General features: G+C 45.7%; 1 long non-coding RNA gene across 1 annotated transcript in view; it reads right to left on the reverse strand.

The window, feature by feature from the left end:
* LOC120921224 overlaps positions 1-21415 on the reverse strand; it is a 59772-nt gene that overhangs the window by 31912 nt on the left and 6445 nt on the right. The window contains exon 2 of the long non-coding RNA XR_005744845.1: positions 9238-9353. This is a non-coding gene — a long non-coding RNA (uncharacterized LOC120921224). The remainder of the gene's footprint in view (positions 1-9237; positions 9354-21415) is intronic.

The raw sequence follows: 21415 nt of genomic DNA on the forward strand, positions 1-21415 counted from the left end.
GAAAACCTACTTAATATATTCTTTGCCTGATGTTATTCAGACTTGTCATAAACAGCAAAATGGTGGTCATAAGGTCCACCATGGAATATACGTGTACCATCTTACCAAGGGGTTATGCCCTGTTTAAAAATGCCTGGTGCTAGTTAAAAAAAATGTGGAAAAACCTCCCATCTCAGTCAATTGGGGTTTGGGGTGGTTCGTTGTTCTTCACCCCCACCAGTATGGTCTGGAATAGCCCCAGATCTACATGTGATGACCATCTAGAGAACCAATAAGCAGCCTCTCAAAGCATATGTTGCGAGAATCTTCCAGCACACTAATCTTTCTCAACTAAGCACCAGATATCTCCGAAATTAAAAGAAACTGAAAACATTGGGCAAAAGATTTGAATTGAAAAAAACATATATACTCTGAAAGGTCTTCTGGCCCTCCCTTGGCTTAGCCAACCTGCTACACGGACCCTAGTTTACAGGCTGGAAGTGAATAGGGGTCTTTTGGATCCCATAGCAGTCAGTCTTCTCCTGGCAAGTAGCACGGGCCATCAGCCCTCTCATGCTGGCCCAAATCCAAATAATACCTAGGAAAAGCCAAAAAAGGGTATCTACAACAGTCCCATGAGGCCTTGCACCATGTCAATGCTTGCCTACTGGCCTATTCTTCGGGGAGTGGACCTTCACTACTAAAGGTTTGGCAGTAGGAGAACCACCAAGTTGGTAACAGGTTCAAAGGTTTGGCAGAAAGAAAACCGCTGGGTTGGTAAGGGGTTCCAAGGACCCTTTTACGAGTTCACCCAAAGAGCAAACATCCAACCAGCGACGAATCGGCACAATTCTCTGTAAACCCAACTCCATGAGAGCCGATAAGCTCATTGACCATTAGAAACCACTTGACCTTATTTTGACTGTTTAAGAAGTTTGTCAAAGTTGTCTAACTTTATATATTCATCAACATTCCAATTGATGTCTTTATTGCCTTTACCCTACAAATTCCATAAAGAGTCAACGCGAACTCCACACTGGATTACCATGTTTGCATATTTTCTTAAATAAATATTAGCTGAAAAGGGAGGAAAATATTTTATGATCTCTGAATTGTAGCCGCCGATGAAAAGTATTTTTGATAGGGCTGGTGCCGAGTACGGGTAAGTGGTTTACTAGGGAGAGATACGGTTATCGTTCTAAGCGATGTTGTTCCTACCTAGTATAGAGGAAAGGAACGGAAACCTAATAAATGTTAAAATACTGATTACAGTAAAAGGATTAAAAAAGAGGAACTTCACCCGGCTATGAGAAATCTAAAAAGGTCACCAGCTCTAAGGACTGTAGCTGCTGATCTAAGCCCTCCTTTCACATTTGAGCGCAAGTGTTTTTAGTAGATTTTGTAGTTTTTGCCTTACGCATTTGCACATGGGCTTTTCGGGAGTTTTTCGGGGATCTCCAAACTTTCTAAACAAAGGGCCAGTTTACACTCCAAGGGGGGTCAAAATGTGGCCAGTGGGAATGGATGATGTCTCAGGCTTGGTGGTCAACAGGAGTAAAAAAAAAAAAAAAAAAGACATTGTGCCTGTGGTCAATAGGAAAAAAAGAGTGCCCCGGCGTTGGGGACCGCGGCGGCAGGTACAGTGCCCCGGCGTTGGGGACCCCGGCATGTACAGTGCCCCGGCGTTGGGGACCATGGATGGAATGGTGCTTCATCATCGATGTCAGAGGTCCAGATAAAGGCAAGCAAAGGGCCAGGAGTGGTGTGGAGACCACTGGTCTATAGTAAAAACACATGGCCCTTGTGTACTTTTTCAAACTTCAAACATAGTGCCTGTGGTCAATAGGAGAAGAAGAGTGCCCCGGCGTTGGTGACCACGGGAGGTACAGTGCTCTGGCGTTGGTGACCACGGGAGTTACAGTGCTCTGGCGTTGGTGACCGCGGCAGGTACAGAGCCCCGGCGTTGGTGACCGCGGCAGGTACAGAGCCCCGGCGTTGGTGACCGCGGCAGGTACAGAGCCACGGCGTTGGTGACCGCGGCAGGTACAGAGCCACGGCGTTGGTGACCGCGGAAAGTACAGAGCCCCGGCATTGGTGACCGCGGCAGGCACAGAGCCCTGGAGTTGGTGACTGCGGCTGGTACAGAGCCCCGGCGTTGGTGACCGTGGATGGAATGGTGCTCCATCATCAATGTCAGTGGTCCATATAAAGGCAAGCAAAGGGCCAGGAGTGGTGTGGAGACCACGGGTCTATAGTAAAAGCACACGGCCCTTGTGCACTAAAAATTCAAACATAGTGCCTGTGGTCAATAGAAGAAGATCGTGGGAGGTACAGCGGCCCGGGCGTTGGCGACCGCGGGAGGTACAGCGACCCGGGCGTTGGCGACCGCGGGAGGTACAGCGGCCTGGGCGTTGGCGACCGCGGGAGGTACAGCGGCCCGGGCGTTGGCGACCGCGGGAGGTACAGAGGCCCGGGCATTGGCGGCCGCGGGAGGTACAGAGGCCCGGGAGTTGGCGGCCGCGGGAGGTACAGCGGCCCAGGCGTTGGCGACCGCGGGAGGTACAGCGGCCCGGGCGTTGGCGACCGCTGGAGGTACAGCGGCCCGGGCGCTGGCGACCGCTGGAGGTACAGCGGCCCGGGCGTTGGCGACCGCGGGAGGTACAGCGGCCCGGGCGTTGGCGACCGCGGGAGGTACAGCGGCCCGGGCGTTGGCGACCGCAGGAGGTACAGCGGCCCGGGCGTTGGCGACCGCAGGAGGTACAGCGGCCCGGGCGTTGGCGACCGCGGGAGGTACAGCGGCCCGGGCGTTGGCGACCGCGGGAGGTACATCGGCCCGGGCGTTGGCGACCGCGGGAGGTACAGCGGCCCAGGCGTTGGCGACCGCGGGAGGTACAGCGACCCAGGCGTTGGCGACCGCGGGAGGTACAGCGGCCCAGGCGTTGGCGACCGCGGGAGGTACAGCGGCCCGGGCATTGGCGACTGCGGGAGGTACAGCGGCCCGGGCGTTGGCAACCACGGGGGGTACAGCAGCCCGGCATTGGCGACCGCGGGAGGTACAGTGCCCCGACATGATGTGGAAAAAAAAAATATAAAAAAGGAAAAAACATATACAATTTTTTATTAAAACAAATAAAAAAGGTATATATAAAGGAAAATAAAAATAGAATAAAGGGGAGAAAAAAAAAAACATACAAAAATGTTTTAAATAAATAAAAAGGTATAAATAAAAGGAAAATAAAAGTAAAATAAAGGGGAGAAAAAACAATATTTCAAAAAAAAAAAAAAAAAAGGGAAAAACATATACAAATATGTTTTAATAAAAAAGGTATAAATAAAAAGGAAAATAAAAATAAAGTGGAGAAAAAAAAACAAAAACATACATTTTTTTAAATAAATAAAAAAAGGTATAAATAAAAGGAAAAGAAAAATAAAGAAAAATAAAATAAAGGGGAGAAAAAAATTAATATTTAAAAAAAAAGTGAAAAAAAAAAAAAACATATACAAAAAAAAAAAGGGAAAATTTAATGATCTCTGAATTGTATTTTTTTTTCTTATAACACTGTTCCTGAGAACTGACAATAAGACAGAATAATCTTCCAAACCGGAGATTCAGGTAAACAAGAAATTAAATGACTATTAAATGACCTCAGGGCTCCAAACTGGAAATTTCACTTTGATTCCAGTGAAAACAAATGACACCTACTGACTGTACATACCTTTCACTTTTCCTCTCCTGCCTTTCACTTCCCTAAGAGGCCGGCCTGCCGCCTTATCCGCCGTGACCTTGACTGGTGAAGGTGTGCAAGTTCATTAAACAGAAAAATGTGGAAGAGGGAAAAAAATAAAAATTCCTCGAGGTTGTGTAATGAAAAAATGAATTAATAATCTGGATTGTGAACAGGATTGTGTTTGGCGTATTGATGTCAATGGAAATCTATGGAGGTCAGACTAGGGGAGGAGGGGGGGGGGGGTCTATGGATGCCATTCCAGGTAGTGGGAAACTACAAGTCCCAGCATGGCCTGTCTATAGTGTAACCAGATGACTGACGCGTTTTGCACTAATGCTTAGTTATAGCTATGACCAAGCACTAAGCATTAGTGCGAAATGCGTCAGTGTGTGTCCTATTTTTGCTGTGGCTTGTAGTGCCTTTTATTTCATTTTGTTTACCAATAAAGGCAACCGAAAGGGTGTCCAAATACTTCTTTCCATTTCTGCTCTATGCAGTGCCAGCACCCGTGGTTTCTGAGAGGAGACTCATTTCCAAGCGTATTTACCAGGAGCAGTTACTCCCTTTCCCTATGCGACTAAAAGGGCCACAAGTCTCAAAATACAATGCTTGGACTTGTTGTCCCCCAGTAGAGCGGTCTACAATTTATACAGAGAATGCTTTGACTTGTAGCCCCAACTGGTAGCTATATATATGGTGGGAACCCCTCATAATGGGCACAGCAGGTGTACAGACCCGGGGACTCGGCACAGGGATGGTGGGAACCCCTCATAATGGGCACAGCAGGTGTACAGACCCGCTAACTCAGCACAGGGATGGTGGGAACCCCTCATAATGGGCACAGCGGGTGTACAGACCCGGAGACTCAGCACAGGGATGGTGGGAACCCCTCATAATGGGCACAGCAGGTGTACAGACCCGGGAACTCAGCACAGGGATGGTGGGAACCCTTCATAATGGGCACAGCAGGTGTACAGACCCGGGAACTCAGCACAGGGATGGAGGGAACCTCTCATAATGGGCACAGAAGGTGTACAGACCCGGGAACTCAGCACAGGGATGGTGGGAACCTCTCATAATGGGCACAGCGGGTGTACAGACCCGGGAACTCAGCACAGGGATGGTGGGAACCCTTCATAATGGGCACAGCAGGTGTACAGACCCGGGAACTCAGCACAGGGATGGAGGGAACCTCTCATAATGGGCACAGCAGGTGTACAGACCCGGGAACTCAGCACAGGGATGGTGGGGACCTCTCATAATGGGCACAGCAGGTGTACAGACCCAGGAACTCAGCACAGGGATGGTGGGAACCCCTCATAATGGGCACAGGGGGTGTACAGACCCGGGAACTCAGCACAGGGATGGTGGGAACCCCTCATAATGGGCACAGGGGGTGTACAGACCCGGGAACTCAGCACAGGGATGGTGGGAACCCCTCATAATGGGCACAGCGGGTGTACAGACCCGGGAACTCAGCACAGGGATGGTGGGAACCCCTCATAATGGGCACAGTAGGTGTACAGACCCGGGAACTCAGCACAGGAATGGTGGGAACCTCTTATAATGGGCACAGCGGGTGTACAGACCTGGGAACTCAGCATAAGGATGGTGGGAACCCCTCATAATGGGCACAGCAGGTGTACAGACCTGGGAACTCAGCATAAGGATGGTGGGAACCCCTCATAATGGGCACAGCAGGTGTACAGACCTGGGAACTCAGCATAAGGATGGTGGGAACCCCTCATAATGGGCACAGCAGGTGTACAGACCCGGGAACCTTAGCACAGGGATGGTGGGAACCCCTCATAATGGGCACAGCGGGTGTACAGACCCGGGAACTCAGCACAGGGATGGTGGGAACCCCTCATAACGGGGGATCTCACCAACAGATTTCCTGAGAGATGAAAGAAACCACAAGCATCTCATGTTGGTTTTTGCTGGAAGGATCCTTTGAAGGACAACGTTCGTAAAGTAAGACGGCGCTCGGCATTGGTCGGTTCTTCTGACACCGAAGCTCTTGCAGCTCCTCCGCTTCGCCCCGAGGTCGGCTTGTACAGACACGCAGCCCCCCAGCTGCATTGTGGTTTCCAAAAAAAAAAAATTGCAAACTCGACGTATGACATCACCAACCAACATGTTTTCCCCATCAGAACGGTCTACATTGTCCCAGGGCCACCAATGAGGCCCGAGGCCAACCTGTTGGGCTTCTGATTGGCTGTTACAGGGAAAATCAGCAGTTCCTATTTGCCCCCCTCATCAGCTGACGCACCACTTAATCACATTTAATAACATTTCTATGTTTCTCATTGAGAGAGTTGAGTTTTTGAGGTTGAGTCTTATTCGGGTTCTGGACCTTCACTGCAGAGGAAGCACAGTGTGGTCTAGAACACGCCCCTCCAGCCTTCTGATTGGATGGTGAAGGTTCTGAAGCACGTTAATGAGTTACTCTCCCATTTATCAGGATGTCCACCATCAATGAATAGGCAGCTCAGTTTGCTGCCCCTCCCCCCTCCCAAGTCTTCTACAGGAAGCCGCTATAAAGACAGTGTCAGGTTTGTGTACTAGCTGCATTAATTACTAATAGTGATTTTTTTTTGGGGGGGGATTTCAGATTGGAGTTATATAAATTTGAGAAAAATTTGAAAAAAAAAAAAATATATATAATAATAATAATAATAATAATAATAATAATAAATATATATATATATATATTTTTTTTCAATTTTATTTCTTTACTTTTTATTCTATTTTACTATTTTTGGAAATTAAAAAAACTATTCGAAATTGATTCAAAAACTTTTCAAATTTGAATAGTTTTCGAATTTCCAAAGAGAATGAAATAAAATAAAAAATAAAAGGAATAGAATTGAAAAAATATATATTTTTTTCTGTTCTATTTTATTATTTTTGGAAATTCAAATAGTTTTCGAATTTCCAAAGAGAATAAAATAGAATAGAAAATAAATGAATAGTTTTAATAAATTCCTTTTCTTTTTTATTCTATTTTATTATTTTTGTAGTCTGTAATTGGGGTGTAACGCTTCAGCGTCCACCAAAAATAATAACTAATTTTTTTGGGGTGGAGTGATCCTTTAAGTAACTTCTACAGTACAACTCAAATTACTTTTTCGTCAAGCTTTTACGATCTAACAGGAAGTTGTACAATCAGATTGTAAAGAGGACCTACCTAAGCTATCCAATAGGAGGACTTGCCAAGACTATCCAATAGGAAGACCTACCTAAACTATACAACAGGCGGACCTACCTAAACTATCCAACAGGAGAGTCTACCTAAACTATCCAACAGGAGAACCTACCTAAGCTATCCAACAGGAGAACCTACCTAAACTATCCAACAGGAGAGTCTACCTAAACTATCCAACAGGAGGGCCTACCTAAACTATCCAATAGGAGGACTTGCCAAGACTATCCAATAGGAGGACCTACCTAAATTATCCAACAGGAGGACCTATTTAAACTATCCAACAGGATGACCTACCTAAGCTATCCAATAGTAGGACCTACATGACATTATCCAATAGGAGGACCTACCTAAGCTATCCAATAGAAGGATTTACCAAGGCTATCCAAAAGGAGCACCTACCTAAACTATCCAACAGGAGGACCTACCTAAACTTTCCAACAGGACGACCTACCTAAGATATCCAATAGGAGGACCTACCTAAATTATCCAACAGGAGAACCTACCTAAACTATCCAATAGGAGGACTTGCCAAGACTATGCAATAGGAAGACCTACCTGAGCTATCCAATGACCTAACTAAGCTATCCAATAGGACAATCTACCTAAACTATCCAACAGGAGGACCTACCTAAGCTGTCCAATAGGAGGACCTACCTTAGTTATCCAATAGGAGGACCTACCTAAACTATCTAATCATTTTTTCTTTTATGCTAGGCAAGGCCCTATACTGTTGGCAGATCTAAAAGGAAGTTGTACAATCAGATTGTAAAGAGGACCTACCTAAGATATCCAATAGGAGGGTCTATCTAAACTATCCAACAGGAGGACCTATCAAAGCTATCCAATAGGAGGACTTGCCAAGACTATCCAACAGGACAACCTACCTAAACTATCCAACAGGAGAACCTACCTAAGTTATCCAATAGGAGAAGCTACCTAAGCTATCCAACAGGAGAACCTACCTAAACTATTCAACAGGAGAACCTACCTAAACTATCCAACAGGAGAACCTACCTAAACTATCCAACAGGAGAACCTACCTAAACTATCCAACATGAGAACCTACCTAAGCTATCCAATAGGAGGACCTACCTAAACTATTCAACAGGAGAACCTACCTAAACTATTCAACAGGAGAACATACCTAAACTATCCAACACCTACCTAAACTATCCAACAGGAGAACCTACCTAAGTTATCCAATAGGAGAACCTACCTAAGCTATCTAATAGGAGGACCTACCTAAACTATCCAACAGGAGAACCTACCTAAACTATCCAACAGGAGAACCTACCTAAACTATCCAACAGGAGGGTCTACCTAAACTATCCAACAGGAGGGTCTACCTAAACTATCCAATAGGAGGGCCTACCTAAACTATTCAACAGGAGAACCTACCTAAGCTATCCAATCATTATTATTTTTTATTAGGCAAGGCCCTATACTGCTGGCAGATCTAAAAGGAAGTTGTACAATCAGATTGTAATGTATGGTGAGCCTAAAGGAGATTGTACAGTCAGATTGTAAAAAGCGTGAGCCCAGCCTTAGGCTGGCTATACACTATACAATCAGGTTGTATAATCCAATGTAATTTACGAGAACAAACCTACACAATATATTCAATTGGTATAGAATCAGGCTGGACCTAATGCTGCATAGTGGATAGTAAAAGGAGATTGTACAATCAAATAAAAAAAAAAAGCGTATGGCTAGCTTAAGGTTGACTATACGTTAAACGATCTGATTGTACAATCTTCTTTAGATTCACCAAAAACGGTATAATGTGGAGGACAAAGCGAAAACTATCCAGATCTAAAGGATGATTGTATAGCGTGTGGCCAGCTTGGATTGTCGTCGTCGGATTGGACGATGCAGTAGGGGGGACAGGTCTGCTGTCCTTACATAACAGGGATTATAAAATACGCCGAAATAATAAAAACGATAAAACAAAGATAATCCGTCGACGGTTTAGGTAACTCGTCGTGCGTTGCACTACCAGCCCCAGCCATCCCACGGCGCTATACCCGCCCCCACATTAATTCCACACACTATTTCTAATGCAGGTGAAGCCAAAAAAAATCGAAAACAATCCAGTAAAGTCGATCAGACCAGATCTGTTACCAAAGAGCTTTCGATCGCTCTGGGCCGGCCAATCGGTGGCTCCGGTTTGACCTACTCCTGGAAACATTGTGTCGTTTCGTTCGAATGACATTCCACAAACAGCTCAGGAAATCAGAAGACAAGGCGCAACTTTGTTGCCATGGACAGAAGAAGGTCCTGCAGGGCGATTGGCCGGCTTGAATTGATAAAAAGGGGTCCTACCTTGGCGTTGGCAGACCCACCGTCCACGGTGGCTGATCCCCGGCGGTGTGGCTCCTCTCGGTAGCTGGGTTAAAGTTGCTGTTGAGTTCAGATCCTCAGCCAACGAGGTGTGGTTCCTGCGAGAATAAGGAAATACTTCAGTCTGTTTTTTGCTCAGATGAGAGAAGGCGGCTCCAGAGCGCCCTCTATGGCCGACAGAGGAACTACAAGCCACAAAAGAAAAAAAAAAAAAAAAGTGGGGGGAGGAGGAGGAGGGGATGGATAGCTTCCAAAACTTTATTTTTTATTTTTTTTTCTACCGCTGGGAAACTTTCTTCTCAAAGAGGAGGAGGAGGAGGAGGAGGAGGAGGAGTGATTACACCGAGACTCCGGAAAGGAAAAAAAATAAATAAAAAATGTCCCCTTTAAGACTGAAAGTAGACCTGTTGTTAGAATTCAAAATATAAAAAGAATTCAAAATATAAAAAGGACACGACATTAGTACATTTAAATAGGAAATATATTAAAGTAATATAATAAATACAATTTAACAGTGTATAATATAGTAAATTAATATGAAAAATATAATATATAGTACAAAATATAGTGAATAGTAAATATAATAAATATGAAAAAGTTATATAAAAAATATGATATATAGTATATAATATAATAAATCTAAAATGTCACAAATTATATATTATATAATATAGTAAATATATTAAGGAATTATAATAAATATACTAAAGATATATACTGTGGGGCAGATCCTCAAAGGCATTACGCCGGCGTATCTGTTGATACGCCGCGTAATTTCAAATTTTGCGCGTCGTATCCACCAAACAGATACGACGGCATCTGTCTTAGATCCGACAGGCGTACGCCTTAGTACGCCTTTGGATTTAAGATGCAATTTTCCGGCGGCTGCTGGGTGGCGTTTCATTCGTTTTCCGCGTCGAGTATGCAAATTAGCTATTTCCGACGATCCACGAACGTACGAGCGGCCGTCGCATTTTCTTACGTCGTTTTTTTCCGGCTTTTTCCGGGGTATAGTTAAAGCTGCTATTTGGTGGCGTACTCAATGATAAGTATGGCCATCGTTCCCGCGTATAACTTTGAATATTCTACGTCGTTTGCGTAAGTCGTCCGTGAATGGTGCTGGACGCCATTTACGTTCATGTCAAACCAATGACGTCCTTGCGACGTCATTTAGCGCAATGCACGGCGGGAAATTAAGGGACGGCGCATGCGCAGTTAGTTCGGCCCGGGGACGCGCTTCATTTAAATGAAACACGCCCCCTACTCGCCGCATTTGAATTGCGCGTCGTTACGCCGCGAGAGATACACTATGCCACCGTAACTTATGGCGCGAATTCTTTCTGGATTCGAACCAAAGCCAGGTAAGTTACGGCGGCGTAGCGTATCTCAGATACTCTGCGCCGGGGCAGATCTTTGTGGATCAGCCCCAGTGTATGTATGTGTGTATGTATAATATAGTACATATAATAAGTATGATAAAGTAATATAAAAAAATATGATATATATAGTATATAATATAATAAATATACTAAAGAGATACACACAGTACTATATATTTATTAGTAAATAATATAGTAAATATAATAAATATAAAAAGTAATATAAAAAATAAAATAAAGTAATATAATACGTAGTATATAATATATAAACAGTAAATAATATAGTAAATATAATAAGTATAAAAAGTAATATAATAAATATAGTAAATATAATAAAATAATAGAAAGTAATATAAAACATATAATACATAGTATATAAAATAATAAATATAATAAAGCAATATAGTAAATATAATAAAGTAATACAAAAATATGATATATAGTATAATAAATATACTAAAGATATATATACTATATATATTTATTAGTAAATAATATAGTAAATATAATAAGCATAAAAAGAAATATAAAAATATAATAAAGTAATATAATAAATAGTATATAATATATATATAGTAAATATAATAAGTATAAAATGCAACATATAATAGAGTAAATATATTAGAAGGTAATATAAAACATATAATATATAGTATATAAAATAAAAAATATAATAAAGCAATATTTAATAGTAACTATAATAAGTATGATAAAAAATATGATATATAGTATATAATATAATAAATTATAATTATAATATATATATTTATTAGTAAATAATATAGTAACTATATATATAGATATATATTAAAGCAATGTAATAAATTATATATTACTTAAAGCGGAGGTTCGGACGATTTTCGGAGTCAGCAAAAAAAAGGACACTTACCTGTCCAGCACGCTTGCGATGTCAGCAGCCGAGGCTGAGCAATCGCTCGGTCCTCGGCTGCTTCCGCCGCCATCCTCGGTGAGGGACGGCTTCACTGCCCGATTCCCTACTGCGCATGCGCGAGGATCGCGGCGCATTGTCACTGGTCCCCGCTCTCTCCTGGGAACAGTGTTTCCCAGAAGACAGCATGGGGGGGGAGGGGGTGGGGTCGACGTCACAGGCTGGATTCCGCGCAAATGCAGCCTGACTAGGAACGCCCACTCCCCTAGAATGACATCCACTCATCACAGCGGTTTGATATTTGCATAACTCCTCCCACTGCTTGCATCAGGGCTGAGGGCTCTGGAGAAGCAGGGTGCTGTGATTTTCCTTCAAGGAGCTCTGTACAGCACTTTGTTGGCCCCTCCCACCAGCTATGATCTGCCTGCATTGCATAAAGAAGCATGGAGACCCAGTGGTGACGACACTGGGCCTAAAATGAGGTCGGTAACAAAAAAACAGAAAGGTTTTATTTAAAATGTCACTACTGTATTGTGATACTGAAGGGCAGTGCTGGGAGATGCTGGGGGTGCCCAGGGGAATGGAAAGTCCCGGGTTGGATGCCAACGAGGATGAATTGGCAGAGTTGGTCTTGTTCTGTTTTCGGACTCATGACAGTACTAGACACCAACGCCGTGCAGGATTAGGAGATTCTGACTGGTTCTCTTTATAGTGGCCCCGACTCTCCCTCTCCCATTAATCACGAGACCGTCCCGAGTGATCACATCAGCTGCTTTTATTTTCCAGCCTCCCCCGATATGGAGACAATTATGAATCATGTTCCCAGTCTGGAATAAAAAATAGTGTATGTCCTCATCACCGGAACATCAAAGACTGGCTGCATCAGCCCATTATGAGGGGTTCCCACCATCCCTGTGCTGAGTTCCCGGGTCTGTACACCCGCTGTGCCCATTATGAGGACTTCCTACCATCCCTGTGCCAAGTTCCCGGGTCTGTACACCTGCTGTGCCCAATACGAAGGATTCCCACCATCCCTGTGCAGAGTTCCCGGGTCTGTACACCCGCTGTGCCCATTATGAGGGGTTCCCATCATCCCTGTGCTGAGTTCCCGGGTCTGTACACCTGCTGTGCCCATTATGAGGGGTTCCCACCATCCCTGTGCTGAGTTCCTGGGTCTGTACACCTGCTGTGCCCAATACGAGGGATTCCCACCATCCCTGTGCTGAGTTCCCGGGTCTGTACACCCGCTGTGCCCATTATGAGGGGTTCCCACCATCCCTGTGCTGAGTTCCCGGGTCTGTACACCCGCTGTGCCCAATATGAGGGGTTCCCACCATACCTGTGCAGAGTTCCTGGGTCTGTACACCTGCTGTGCCCATTATGAGGGGTTCCCACCATCCCTGTGCTGAGTTCCCGGGTCTGTACACCTGCTGTACCCATTATGAGGGGTTCCCACCATCCCTGTGCTGAGTTCCCAGGTCTGTACCCCCCGCTGTGCCCATTACGAGGGGTTCCCACCATCCCTGTGCAGAGTTCCCGGGTCTGTACACCTGCTGTGCCCATTATGAGGGGTTCCCACCATCCCTGTGCTGAGTTCCCGGGTCTATATACCCGCTGTGCCCATTATGAGGGGTTCCCACCATCCCTGATGGACTGTAAATTGTTTTACATTATGGAGAATGGAAGAGGAGGAGTCGGGACACACAAAGGTGGTCAGAAATCACGATAAGGAGATCTCACGGTTGGAGCATCTCAGAGATATAAGAAGTCAGGTGCTGACTCGGCTTTCCATGCTCCACCTATAACTAAAATACAACTTTTAGGTGGTGTGGCCCTTTAAGTCGGTTCCTTCACCGCCGGTCATGTGACTACCGATCCCCTTATGGGAATTGCAGAGAATAATTCCACCAATGTTTTCCCCCGACCTGCCCTTGGCTGAGTCATCCAACGCAATGTTCCTCCGAACATGTCCCGGCGCATCCTCACGAAGCGAGTCAGGATTGTTCCCTCCGGTTACCTCATTCCTGGAGAATGCGGCTTAAAACCCCCCAAGAGGTGGAAAGGGAACGGCGCGGGCTGTAATCAGCCGACCATAATGACACCCCTCATCCCTATTTAGAAAAACGTTTAAGGACCGGCCAAACCGTAAAAAAATATTACTTTCTCCGAACGCATTGCCAAAAAAATTACCCGTGGGAAAAAAAAAATATTGAGCTTGTATTTATAAAAAAACAAGGGGACCTGTCACAAAGCAAGAGCATCTGAAAGGAATGGAGGAGGTGGGACGAAGGCGTTCAGTTTCCATAATGACAACGTCAAAGCGTTTGTTTAAAATATTTGCAAATGTATTAAAAAGAACTCCCATGTACATAAGTATCACAGGCTCCTCCCATGTACATAAGTATCACAGGCTCCTCCCATGTACATAAGTATCACAGGTTCCTCCCACGTACATAAGTATCACAGGCTCCTCCCACGTACATAAGTATCACAGACTCCTCCCATGTACATAAGTATCACAGGCTCCTCCCATGTACATAATTATGACAGGCTCCTCCCATGTACATAAGTATCACACACTCCTCCCATGTACATAAGTATCACAGGCTCCTCCCATGTGCATAAGTATCACAGGCTCCTCCCATGCACATAAGTATCACAGGCTCCTCCCATGTACATAAGTATCACAGTCTCCTCCCATGTACATAATTATCACACACTCCTCCCATGTACATAAATATCACAGGCTCCTCCCATGTACATAAGTATCACAGGCTCCTCCCATGTACATAAGTATCACAGGCACTTCCCATGTACATAAGTATCACAGGCTCCTCCCATGTAATTTACGCAAAGCCCTATTCGCAAACGACTTACGCAAACAACGTAACATTTTCTAAATTCTACGCGGGAACGACGTCCATACTTAACATTGGCTATGCCTCATATAGCAGGAGTAACGTTATGCCGGAAAAAGCCTTACGCAAACGACGTAAAAAAATCAGCCCGGCGCACGTACGTTTCTGAATCGGCGTATCCAGCTCATTTACATATTCTACGCTGAAAATCGATGGAAGCGCCACCTAGCGGCCAGCGTAAATATGCACCCTAAGATACGACGGTGTAAGAGACTTACGCCAGTCGGATCTTAGCCTAATTTCGGCGTATCTTGCTTTCTGAATACAGAAAGAAGATACACCGGCGCAGCTTTGAATTTACGCGGCGTATCAATAGATACGCCGGCGTAAATTCTTTCTGAATCTGGCCCAAAGTGTCTTGGAGTTGAAAGCCAACGCGTTTCAGGATTGCTTCTCAGCGATAAAAACCAGATGAGCCACGCAAAGGCGAGTGACCACAACACTGAAAATGTCCCTAGATCAGGGACCTTGGAATGCTATAAGAACCAATCAGAAACCATATATTTATTAGCAGTCATCTACATGTATAAAAAGTGGCACGTGGCGGGCCCTGTATCTCTTGCGCCTCTACATCTTCCAGCTGCTGCAAAAACAGCAGTTGAAAGGGGTGAAATGAGGACTGCATGAGGACAGTCAAGTCGTTAAAAGTGGGTGAATGCACCGCAAGCTTCAATACAATCACTTATTGCTCTCCCGCAGCAAAGGCCTCGTCTACAACCTCCATCTAGGAGAAAGGCTCCTCGTGAATGGTGGGAAATATTTTTGGACACTCTTGACTGATTGAACCGTGATAAGCCATCTGAACGCGGGAACGTCGGCCAGGCCGGAGCTGGAGCGGTGGCGGCGGGGGTGAATTCTGGGAAAGCGGCGGCTGTTTGTTTATGATCTGGGCCTGACCTAATTCCATAGGAAGGCACGGCATTGTTCTCCGGAGGTCTATTTCTGGCCGCTGAGGACAAACAAAGTACTTATTGGATTCTTCAGCCATTGTTGTGGCTTAGCCGCCTCGTGCTGGGTGAGAGCGCAGTGAGGGCCGGGGGAGAGGAACTCACAATGTCGGAGCGATCTGATTTCTCTGGTTGGTGAAAGGCGCATTGAGTGTGCTACTAGTGATCCAGATGGCGATGTCAGAGACAGGGACACTTCATATGTGAATCTGGAAGTGTCCGACACCATTATCTGGTATTCAACATCTTTCCCTGTGTCTCCACTCCACCTCCTGACCTGTACATAATATCATATCTTGGTGTCATGGCCCCGCCTCCTGGCCTGTGCATATCATATCTTGGTGTCATGGCCCCGCCTCCTGCCCTGTGCATATCATATCTTGGTGTCATGGCCCCGCCTCCTGACCTGTGCATAATACAATGTCTTGTTGTCATGGCTCCTCCTCCTGACCTGTGCATAATACCATATCTTGGTGTCACGACCCCATCTCCTGACTGGTGCAGAATATTACGTCTTGGTGTCATGGCTCCTCCTCCTGACCTTGCGTTATAAAATGTCGTGTTGTCATGGCTCCTCCTCCTGACTGGTGCAGAAAATCACATCTTAGTGTCATAGCTCCGCCTCCTGACTGGTGCAGAATATCACGTCATGTTGTCATGGCTCCTCCTCCTGACCTTGCGTAATACCATATCTTGGTGTCATAGCTCCACCTCCTGACCTGTGCACAATACCATATCTTGGTGTCATGGTTCTGCCTCCTGACCTGTGCATAATATAATGTCTTGTTGTCATGGCTCCACCTCCTGACCTGTGCATAATACCCTATCTTGGTGTCATGGTACTGCCTCCTGACCTGTGCATAATACCATGTCTTGGTGTCGTGGCCCCCGCTCCTGACTGGTGCAGAATATTACGTCTTGGTGTCATGGCTCCTCCTCCTGACTGGTGCAGAATACCATGTCTTGGTCTAATGACTCCTCTTCCTGACCTGTGCATAATACCATGTGTTGAAGCTCCTCCTCCTGACTGGTGCAGAAAACCACATCTTGGTGTCATGGTTCCTGCTGCTGACTGGTGCAGAATATTACGTCTTGGTGTCCTCCTGACTGGTGCAGAATACCATGTCTTGGTGTCGAGGCTCCTCCTCCTGACTGGTGCAGAAAATCACATCTTGGTGTCATTGCTCCTCCTCCTGACTGGTGCAGAACACCATATTTTGGAGTCATGGCCCAGCCCCCTGACCTGTGCATAATACCATATCTTGATGCCGTGGCTCCGCCTCCTGACCTGTGCATAATACCATATCTTAGTATCAAGCCCCGCCTCCTGACCTGTGCATACTGTCATATGTTGGTCTCAAAGCTCTGCCTCTGCCCTTTTTATATTACCCTGTCTCTGTGTCATGGCTCCGCCTCCTGATCTGTGCATATTACCATGTCTCTGTGTCATGGCTCCGCCTCCTGACCTGTGCATATTACCACGTCTCTGTGTCATGGCTCCGACCTCCTGATCTGTGCATATTTCCATGTCTCTGTGTCATGGCTCCGCCTCCTGACCTGTGCATATTACCACGTCTCTGTGTCATGGCTCCGACCTCCTGATCTGTGCATATTTCCATGTCTCTGTGTCATGGCTCCGCCTCCTGACCTGTGCATATTACCACGTCTCTGTGTCATGGCTCCGCCTCCTGACCTGTGCATATTACCACGTCTCTGTGTCATGGCTCCGCCTCCTGACCTGTGTATATTACCATGTCTCTGTGTCATGGCTCCGCCTCCTGACCTGTGCCTATTACCATGTCTCTGTGTCATGGCTCCGCCTCCTGACCTGTGCCTATTACCACATCTCTGTGTCATGGCTCCGCCTCCTGACCTGTGCCAATTACCATGTCTCTGTGTCATGGCTCCGCCTCCTGACCTGTGCATATTACCACGTTGCAGCCACGTGGTCTTTTTATTCCCCTAAGCACATTATCACGACTTTTAAAATCTTGTGGACTTTTGTCACATCAAGTACAGGCAGAACACGGTGTTAGAACGTAGAGGTGAGAAGAGGGGGAGGTGTTCCATAGTCCTCACACACTTCCTGTCCTAGGGGGCGACATCACTGCTCCTCCATAGATACAGTACCGTGAGCGTTGTCACCTTGGGACAGCCACCACATTTAAGGACTAATTGGCCCAGATTCACAAAGCACTTACGCCGACGTATAACAAGTTACGCCGACGTAAGTGCAAATGTGCGCCGTCGTATCTGTGCGCCAGACCCACAAACAGATATGCGCCTAAAACCAGGCTTCACCCCGCCGACGTAGCTTGCTTATGCCGGCGTAGGGTGGGCGCACATTTAGGCTTGTTGCATGGTGCCGCTCCCATTGATTAGCCATTCAAACATGCAAATGAGGAAAATACGGCGATTCACGAACCTGCGTGCGCCCGACGCAGGCTACGAGAGGTGCGCGTAAGTTGTACATCCGGCGTAAAGTTATTCCCCATAAAGGAGGTGCAACCCAGCAGCAGACATGCAAAGGTCTGCACCAGGGAACACAAGCCGGCGTATTTTACGTTGGACGTGTGTCTGGCTGGGTGTAGGTTACGTTCACGCCGTACGCAGTGATCCGGCGTAGTTTAGGCAGTTGTTCCGACGTGCAGGGGGATGCGTCCACGTCACGGCCCATGCACAGTTCGTGATACGTTTCCTGTCTGGCGCTCGGCACATCATTTGCATGGGGTCACGCATAATTTTCATGGGTCACGCCCACTTCCACCTACGCCGGCGTACGCCTTCGAATCCCACGCCACGCTGGCGTAGCGATGGGAGCACTGGCTTGCTGAATGCATTGCTTGCCTCTCTGCGCTGCGTTGGCGTAGCGTACATTGGTTACTCTGCGGCGGCGTAATGTGCGCCTGGCTCTCTGTGAATCTGGGCCTTAATCTCCAATTTATGAGCTTGGGTTTACATTGAACCCGGCAAAGCATGGCCGTCTTTACGACAGGGCAAAAGGGGAAGCTGCCCCGGGCCCAGTCATTGTTGTGGGGCCCAAGGCAGCTTCCCCTTGAGCCTGCACTGCCCACAAATAGTTGATAAGTAGATTCAGGAGGGTCCAAGAAAATGTTTGCCCAGGGTCCAATCAATATTAAAGACGGCGTACAAGAATCGGGGGAAAACAGGAAGTGAGTGAAGCCCACCTGTGACAACGCCCGGGGGGGATAATACAGGTGGGAGGACCTTCTATAGATAGTAGAAGGAAGTGACCTTTGTGGGATATTTCTGTATGCTGCTGTGTCTATGGCATGACAGCAGATCCATTATCAGAGTATTTATAGAGCTTCTTCTACAGAGAAAATGTGACCAAAGAAAATCCACCATCTCTTCCTGGAGGCCAACCTTCTAAAATTAGATGGAAGCCGGACCTACCTGCATGACATTTAGCTTGTTAAAGTTCTGAGAGTCATAAACAACAGATGTGTTTTGTTTTTTTCCCTTTCAGAAATAACTGTTTACACCTTTTATGGTGCTTTTTTTTGTATCTCAGAGCTGCTGATCTCCTGCAACCTCTTTATACTACTTTCTGTCTACATGACCCAGACCCAGAGTGTCAGATACACATCAAAGCTCGGCACCGGCAACGGCTTCCTATTGGTGACAACACAGAGGACTAGACAGATAGATAGATAGATAGATAGATAGATAGATAGATAGATCTAAAAATTATAGATAGATAGATAGATAGATAGATAGATAGATAGATAGATATACAGGGGCAGATCCACAAAGAAATTACGCCGGCGTATCTATTGATACGCCGGCGTAATTTCAAAATTCCCGCGTCGTATCTTTGTTTTGAATCCTCAAAACAAGATATGACGGCATCTCGGCTAGATCCGACAGGCGTACGTCTTCGTACGCCGTCGGATCTTAGGTGCAATTTTTCGCTAGGTGGTGTTTCCTTTGAAATCCGCGTCAAGTATGCAAATTAGCTATTTCCGACGATCCACGAACGTACGACCGGCCGTCGCATTTTTTTATGTCGTTTCCGTTCGGCTTTTTCCGGCGTATAGTTAAAGCTGCTATATGGTGGCGTACTCAATGTTAAGTATGGCCGTCGTTCCCGCCTCGCATTTTGAATTTTTTACGTCGTTTGCGTAAGTCGTCCGTGAATGGGGCTGGACGCTATTTACGTTCACGTCGAAAACAATGACGTCCTTGCGACGTCATTTGGAGCAATGCACCCTGGGATATTTTAGGGACGACGCATGCGCAGTTCGTTCGGCGCGGGGACGTGCTTCATTTAAATGAAACACGCCCCCTACCCGCCAAATTTGAATTCCGCGCCCTTACGCCGCGAGAGATACACTACGCCGACGTAACTTACGGCGCAAATTCTTTCAGGATTCAAACCAACAAAAAGTAAGTTACAGCAGCGTAGATACGCTGCGCCCGGCGCAGATGTATGTGGATCTGCCCCACAGTCTCTGTCTATCCATCTATCTCTCTCTATCTCTCTCTCCTTCTCCTTTTTCTCTCTCTGTCTCTCTCTCTCTTCTTTCTCTCTCTCTCCTCTTCTCTCTCTCTATCTGTCCCTCTTTCTCTCTCTCTCTTCTTGTCTCTTCTTTCTCTCTCTCTCTCCTCTTCTTCTTTCTCTCTCTCTCTCTCTACTCTTCTTTCTCTCTCTCTTCTCTCTCTCTGTCTCTCTCTCTCTTCTCTTTCTCTCTCTCCTTTCTCTCTCTCTCTTCTCTTTCTCTCTCCCTTCTCTCTCTCTCTCTACCTGTCTCTCTCTCTCTCTCTCTCTCTCTCTACCTGTCTCTCTCTCTCTTCTTTTCTTTCTCTCGCTTTCTCTCTCTCACTCTTCTCTTCCTATCTCTCTCTCTCTCTCCTTTCTCTCTCTCTCTCTGTCTCTCTCTCTCTCTTCTTTTCTTTCTCTCGCTTTCTCTCTCTCTCTTCTCTTCTTTCTCTTCTCTATCTCCTTTCTCTCTCTCTTCTCTTTCTCTCTCTTCTCTCACCTTTTTCTCTCTCTCTCTCCTCTTTCTCTCTCTCTCTTCTTTTCTTTCTCTCTCTCTCTCACTCTTCTCTTTCTCTCTCCTTTTTCTCTTCTCTTTCTCTCTCTCTCTCTCTCTCTCTCACTATTCTCTCTCTCTCTCTCTTTCTCTCTCTCTCTCTCTCTCTCTTTCTTTCTTTCTATCTATCTATACAATGCCTTGAAAAAGTATTCATACCTCTTGAAATTTTGTAGAGACATCCCCAAAAAGACTTGCAGTTGTAATTGCAGAGAAAGGCGGCTCTACAAAGTATTAACTCCGGGGGGCGCTATACAAATGTCCCCCCCCCCCCCACACACTTTTCACATATTTATTTGTAAAAAGATGTGAAAACCATTTATCATTTTCCTTCCACTTCACAATTATGTGACACTTTGTGTTGGTCCATCACATAAAATCCCAATAAAATACATTTACATTTCTGGATTTAACATGAGAAAATTTCAAGGGGTATGAATACTTTTTCAAGGCACTGTATAGATAGATAGATAGATAGATAGATAGATAGATAGATAGAGAGAGAGAGAGAGAGAGAGAGGCAGCTATCTTCATGATTGGTTCCTTTTCTACTGGGAGAAGAGGAACCAATGGTGAAGATAGCTGCCCAATATGCGTCAGCGTGTCACAGACTGAGAGGGACATGAAAAACTGAGGACTTAAAAATCTTTTCACAGACTTATGTCCATTCCCCCGTTATATTACCCCCCTTTCCCTTTTTCCTATACAAACTCAACTGCTTTGGCAATGCCAACATGTATTTGGTCCTGCCAATAAAGCTTACTTGAAAAGTGATTGAAAGTTGAGAGAGAGAGAGAGAGAGAGAGAGAGAGAGAGAGAGAGAGAGAGAGAGAGATACATAGACAAATAGATACAGAGAGGAGAGAGAGAGACAGATATATATATAATATATATATATAGAGAGAGAGAGAGAGAGAGAGAGAAATAGATACAGAGAGGAGAGAGAGAGAGAGACAGATAGATACATAGA

This window comes from Rana temporaria, chromosome 13, assembly GCF_905171775.1.
Source record: "Rana temporaria chromosome 13, aRanTem1.1, whole genome shotgun sequence".
Taxonomy (NCBI): Eukaryota; Metazoa; Chordata; class Amphibia; order Anura; family Ranidae; genus Rana; species Rana temporaria.